We start from the raw sequence: 6,510 nt of genomic DNA on the forward strand, positions 1-6,510 counted from the left end.
ATTATAAATTTTCTAAATACATAAGTTAAGTAACAAAAAATTTGAATAACAAGATAAATTTATATATTATGTTTTAATACTCGATACTATAATATATCGCATCCGTTACCAATTATTCGGTATCCTTTGATTTATACACAGAATGAACTAAAAATATATATCAAATTTATTTTATTTATTTATATATTTAATATTATTATTATTATTTTATATTACAAAGTTTCTTAACGAAGCTTACAATGATTTCTCATATCGTACTTAACAAAATTATTTAGATCATATAAAATTTAAATTGTTAAAAAATTTGTATATTTATTATTATTATTATTTATTTTTATTAAAATTACATAACATAAAATTAATAATATTTTAATAATTATATAAATTAATTCTTATTTAAAATAATCTTATATTAATCTCAACAAATACTCTAATAATATATTTTGTCATAAATTTTTTTATATTTAAAATAAATATTATAATATATAAATACTTATATCAGTATAAAATTTCTTTATATAATTATGAAAAAATTAATTTAATAGTTAATTATTGATATTAATGCATAAATAAAAGTATTTTCTAATGAAATATATTTTGTCAATGTTCGATTAACACATTTCATAATAATACGTTTTCATTATTGACAAAAAAAGTTTTTCTAAAAATGAAATCTTATACTATAATATATATATTTATATATTAAATTTTTTAATTATTTATATACTAATAATTTATAATAAATCGATATTAAATAAAAAATAAAAATATATACTTTTTAAGTTTACCTTAAAAATATTATTGTTTTGTATGATTGAAATAATTAATATTAAACTATGTTTATTAATAATTGTTAATAAAAAAATTAAATATATTTTAATTTATAAAATAAATATTATTATTAAATTTATAATTTATTATTTTATATATTATAGAAATTGAAAAAATAAATCATGTTTACTACGACAGTAAATTAGAAATACTATTTAATTTTTATGTGTTTTCTACATGGTACTTTGACTTACATAGGGACTTATATTATTGTGAATAATGATATAATTGAAAACCTTTATTTTTTATTTGATAGAATTATTATATTTTATCATTTAAATATTTATAATAAATACATTATTTTTATAAAGTAAAAAAATATGGCCGAAGAAAATTCTACAGCTGTTGCAGCAACTGCGGTTACTGCTGCTTCTACAACACCAACAAAAAAAGCAACAGCTTCTGGTGCTAAACGTACAAAACAACATTCAAAACCAACACATCCACGTACATCAGAAATGGTTGTTAACGCAATTAAAAATTTAAAAGAACGTGGTGGTTCATCATTACAAGCAATTAAAAAATATTTAGCTGCAAATTATAAAGTGGATTCTGATAAAATTTCACCATTTATTAAAAAATATTTAAAAGCTGCTGTAACTGAGGGAGCCTTGGTACAAACTAAAGGTAAAGGTGCATCTGGTTCATTCAAATTGGCTGCTTCCGCTTCATCTAATTCTTCAGCTAAATCAAAAGTATCCAAAAAAGAAAGTGGAGCAAAAGGTTCAGCAAAGAGTGCTAAAAGTAAACGGGCACCAAAAGAAAAGAAAGCCACAACTACATCATTGGCAGCCAAAAAGCCTAAAGCAAAAAAAGCGACTCCATCATCATCAACTGCTGCTAAAAAAGTTACTGCAAAATCATCAGCGGCATCAAAAAAAGCACCAGTTAAAGCAAAACCAGCAAAAAGTACAAAATCCGCTGCCAAAAGTAGCCCTGCTCGTAAACCGAAAGCACCAAAAGCTAAGAAAGCTTCTGTTGCCAAATCATCTCCTACAAAAATTAAAAAAGCAGCACCAAAAAAGAAATGATCTGTTACTTTAATAATATATTGAAATATTTCATTATTTTTGCTAAAAAATGAAAATAACATAGGCCTTAATACAGGCCACAAATTAATATTTGATAAGAGTAAATTATTTTTTGTATAAATATTTTATAAAATAATAGTTTAGAAACATTTGCCACAGTCAGTACCACGGATGGGTGGCCACTTGAGAATACTGTGTGCGGTTGCATTTTTATTTAAAATATATGGTATAATAAATAAGTATATATTTAAATTGATTACTTCATTGAAAATTTTAATAATATACTTTAATATTAATGATATTTATGAAAAATATATATTTGTAAAAATTTTCATTTATTACTGGCAACAGCCATACCACGTTGAAAACACCGGTTCTCGTCCGATCACCGAAGTTAAGCAACATTGGGCACAGTCAGTACTTGGATGGGTGACCGCTTGGGAACACTGTGTGCGGTTGCCTTTTTATATTAAAAATATAAATTATTTTTCTTCTTTTCTTTTTTTTTACACACCATATATAAATATATGTTATTTAGAAATGTAAACCTTTTATATTATTCGTCAACAAATAAATATTATTTTTTGTATAAAATTTTATTGCATTTATAACTCATATCATGGTTACTTTAAAGCGAGAAGTTTTTTTAATATTTCAAATGAATATAAAATAATATAAATTTTATGAAATTTATTTATTTTTAGAAATAGCAATCGCTTATAATTATAACAAAATTTTAATAATGTTTAATTTTATTTCAATAATTTATATATATATATATATATATATATTTTTTAATAAAAATAATATACTCTTATTTAATAATATATGTTGGTCCTATATATAGGACCGAAAATATTTCTTATTTGTTTTTTTTTTTTTAAATTGTCATTTAAAACGCTTATGCACGTTCTCCACGAATACGTCTTGCCAATTGTATATCCTTAGGCATAATTGTAACACGCTTTGCATGAATTGCGCATAAATTGGTATCTTCAAATAAACCTACTAAATAGGCTTCACTAGCTTCTTGTAATGCCATAACAGCTGAACTTTGGAAACGTAAATCGGTTTTAAAATCTTGTGCAATTTCACGTACTAAACGTTGGAATGGTAATTTACGAATTAACAATTCAGTACTTTTTTGATAACGACGAATTTCTCGTAAAGCTACTGTACCAGGACGATATCTGTGTGGTTTTTTTACTCCACCAGTTGCTGGTGCACTTTTACGTGCAGCTTTCGTTGCTAATTGTTTTCTTGGTGCTTTACCACCAGTTGATTTACGTGCAGTTTGCTTGGTTCTAGCCATTTTCAAATAATAATGTTTTTACAAAAAAACACACAATTTTAAAAATTATATTCGACAATTTGATACTACAAAGTCAAATGTTTAAATGCGAAATAAATGTGTTGTATTTATATTTATATGAAATTTCAAAATTTTTGTTGTCATATCCTATTGGATAGCTATCAGAGTATGGACTAATCAAATTGTATAGGCGTGGCTTAAAAAATCTTTAATGCTTTATATAAAAAGGCACAATTGTACCGGCGCTCACATACATTACAATACTTGTGAGGTTAACACACGTGTTATCCGTTCGTTAAAATATTGTAAATAATTTTTTATTAAAATGACTGGCAGAGGAAAAGGTGGAAAGGGTCTTGGAAAAGGGGGTGCAAAACGTCATAGAAAAGTTTTGCGTGATAATATCCAAGGTATTACAAAACCTGCAATTCGTCGTTTAGCACGACGAGGTGGAGTAAAACGTATCTCTGGTTTAATTTATGAAGAAACACGTGGTGTACTTAAAGTATTCCTTGAAAATGTTATTCGGGATGCTGTTACATATACTGAACACGCAAAACGTAAAACAGTTACAGCTATGGATGTTGTATATGCATTAAAACGACAAGGTCGTACTTTGTATGGTTTTGGAGGTTAAGAAAATATAATAATTTACTTAAAATATTTAGTAAATTTATTAAAGAATATTTAATACATCCGATAAATTTAAACAGGCTTTCCTTTTTGGGAAGCCACTAATTTTATTTATATAAGAGTAAATAAATTTGTTAATAAATATAACATATTATATAATTTGTTTACAACAAATTATTTTGTTTATAACATACATTACCAAATATTTTTATTTATTTTTTTTTTTTATTGTAATATATCTGCAATAATAACTTATAATTTGTATATTATCTATTTTATTTTACAATAACTTATTGAATTTTTGAAAAAATTTTATTATAAATTAATATACTATTATATTTTTTATATATACAAGTTAAGAGTAACAAGTATCGATAGGAGATTATCGAATTTATAACTAATAAAACATTTCGCCTTAATCAAAGAAAATAAAGATTTTGCTATACCATTTTTTATACTTTCAATAAATAATTTATTATTAAATTTTTATTATTTCATTTATTTTTTAAAATTATTAAAAATATTTTTCTAATAATTATAAGCGTACATAAACAAGTAGTAAATGTAAAATGAAAATAATAAAGGTAATGTAATGCATTTGCATTACACTGATTTACGATATATATTCCGCGATATCCTTTATTATATTTAAAATTAATAATATTGATATACTAATAATAGATATATTCAAGCTATTAATATATAAAATTTTATATTAAATATGATATTAATAATTGTTTATTTTATTTTTTTGTATATATAAAAATAATTTACTCTTATTTAAAAAATTTGATGGCTCTCTTAAAAAGAGAGCCGTTTTTATATGTTGATGTATTTTTATGTTATCAATTAAATAATATTTTCGATTTATTTATTTTGAACTTGTATATTTTGTAACAGCTTTAGTACCTTCACTAACAGCGTGCTTTGCCAATTCACCAGGTAATAATAATCGAACTGCGGTTTGAATTTCCCGACTTGTGATTGTTGAACGTTTATTATAATGTGCTAAACGTGATGCTTCAGCAGCAATACGTTCAAAAATATCATTAACAAAACTGTTCATGATACTCATAGCTTTACTAGAGATACCAGTATCAGGATGCACTTGTTTTAATACTTTGTAAATGTAAATTGCATATGATTCCTTGCGCTTCCTCTTCTTTTTCTTATCACTCTTTGATATATTTTTTTGAGCTTTGCCAGCTTTTTTTGCTGCTTTTCCACTTGTTTTTGGTGGCATTGTTACAAACAATTAATATACACAGATAGTTACAGAACACCAGTCAGTATATGTATGAGCGTGTCGTGTATACAACTAGCGTATTATATACGCGAAGATGGATATAACAATAAAAATGAATACTACTCTCTGATTGGCTGAAAATAATACTATAAGGTGATTGGTTTATTTTTAAAGTTTTATATTTTATAAATATTATAAATTAAAATACCCAAATAACATTTTAAACATTTATGTTACAATCCCCGTAACGTACACATCTGTGTGATTATATTTACAAAAAAAAGTATTAATTAAATAAATTTATTCGCTATGTCTGGACGAGGTAAAGGTGGTAAAGTAAAGGGAAAGGCAAAGTCAAGATCAAGCCGAGCAGGATTACAATTTCCTGTTGGAAGAATTCACAGATTATTACGAAAAGGAAATTATGCTGAACGAGTAGGTGCTGGTGCCCCAGTATATTTGGCTGCTGTTATGGAATATTTGGCTGCAGAAGTTCTCGAGTTAGCTGGTAATGCTGCCCGTGATAACAAAAAAACACGTATCATTCCACGTCATTTACAATTGGCAATTCGTAATGATGAAGAATTAAATAAATTATTATCTGGTGTAACAATTGCTCAAGGTGGTGTATTACCAAACATTCAAGCAGTGTTATTACCAAAGAAAACTGAAAAGAAAGCATAAATTAAAAACATTGCATTAATTTTTATAATAATAATACATCGATCATAGGCCTTTTAATAAAAGGCCACAAATTTATTTAAAATAAGAGTAAAAATTATTTTTATAAATAATATATTATAATATTTTTTTAAAGAATCAATTTAAATAATTATAAATTAATGATTCTTTTTTTTTTTTCTTTTTTTATATGTTATTATGGAAATAATTCATCATATTATGATGACATTTAGGTAACATATTATAAGAATATTCATAAAATATTATCAAAATAATATTGTATTATGATGATATTTAGACAAAATATTATAAGAATATACACAAAATATTATCAAAATAATATCATTAGATAACAAAACTGTTCATGATACTCATACCTTTACTAGAGATAAAAGTATCAGGATGCACTTGTATTAATACATATTATCACAACATCACAAAATATTTTTTAAAAGGAAAAATTTTTTTAAAATTATTATAAAATTTGATTGAATTAAATTTCAATTTATTTTTTTAATAATTAAAGAAAAAAAAAAAAAAAGCATATAAACTTTCTATTGAAAATGTTATTTTAAACTAGATGGCCAAGTGAACTTCGTTACACAAACAATATATGACGTATTCGTTATTTAAATAATCAGTATCCTTTGATATTATATCAATACGTTACTCTCTTCTTTTGATACATATTAATAAAATTTCAATTTATAAGATTTTATGTCAATTATATAAATAATATTATAAATTTTCTAAATACATAAGTTAAGTAACAAAAA

General features: G+C 24.1%; 1 non-coding gene across 1 annotated transcript; it reads left to right on the plus strand.

Annotated features, from left to right (window-relative positions):
• Positions 1-2,205: 2,205 nt before the first annotated feature.
• LOC123303662 lies at positions 2,206-2,324 on the plus strand. Its single transcript, XR_006535762.1, has one exon. It is a non-coding gene; the product is annotated as a 5S ribosomal RNA (ribosomal RNA).
• The last annotated feature ends 4,186 nt before the right edge of the window (positions 2,325-6,510 follow it).

This window comes from Chrysoperla carnea, assembly GCF_905475395.1.
Source record: "Chrysoperla carnea chromosome X unlocalized genomic scaffold, inChrCarn1.1 SUPER_X_unloc_117, whole genome shotgun sequence".
In the NCBI taxonomy this organism is placed as follows: domain Eukaryota; kingdom Metazoa; phylum Arthropoda; class Insecta; order Neuroptera; family Chrysopidae; genus Chrysoperla; species Chrysoperla carnea.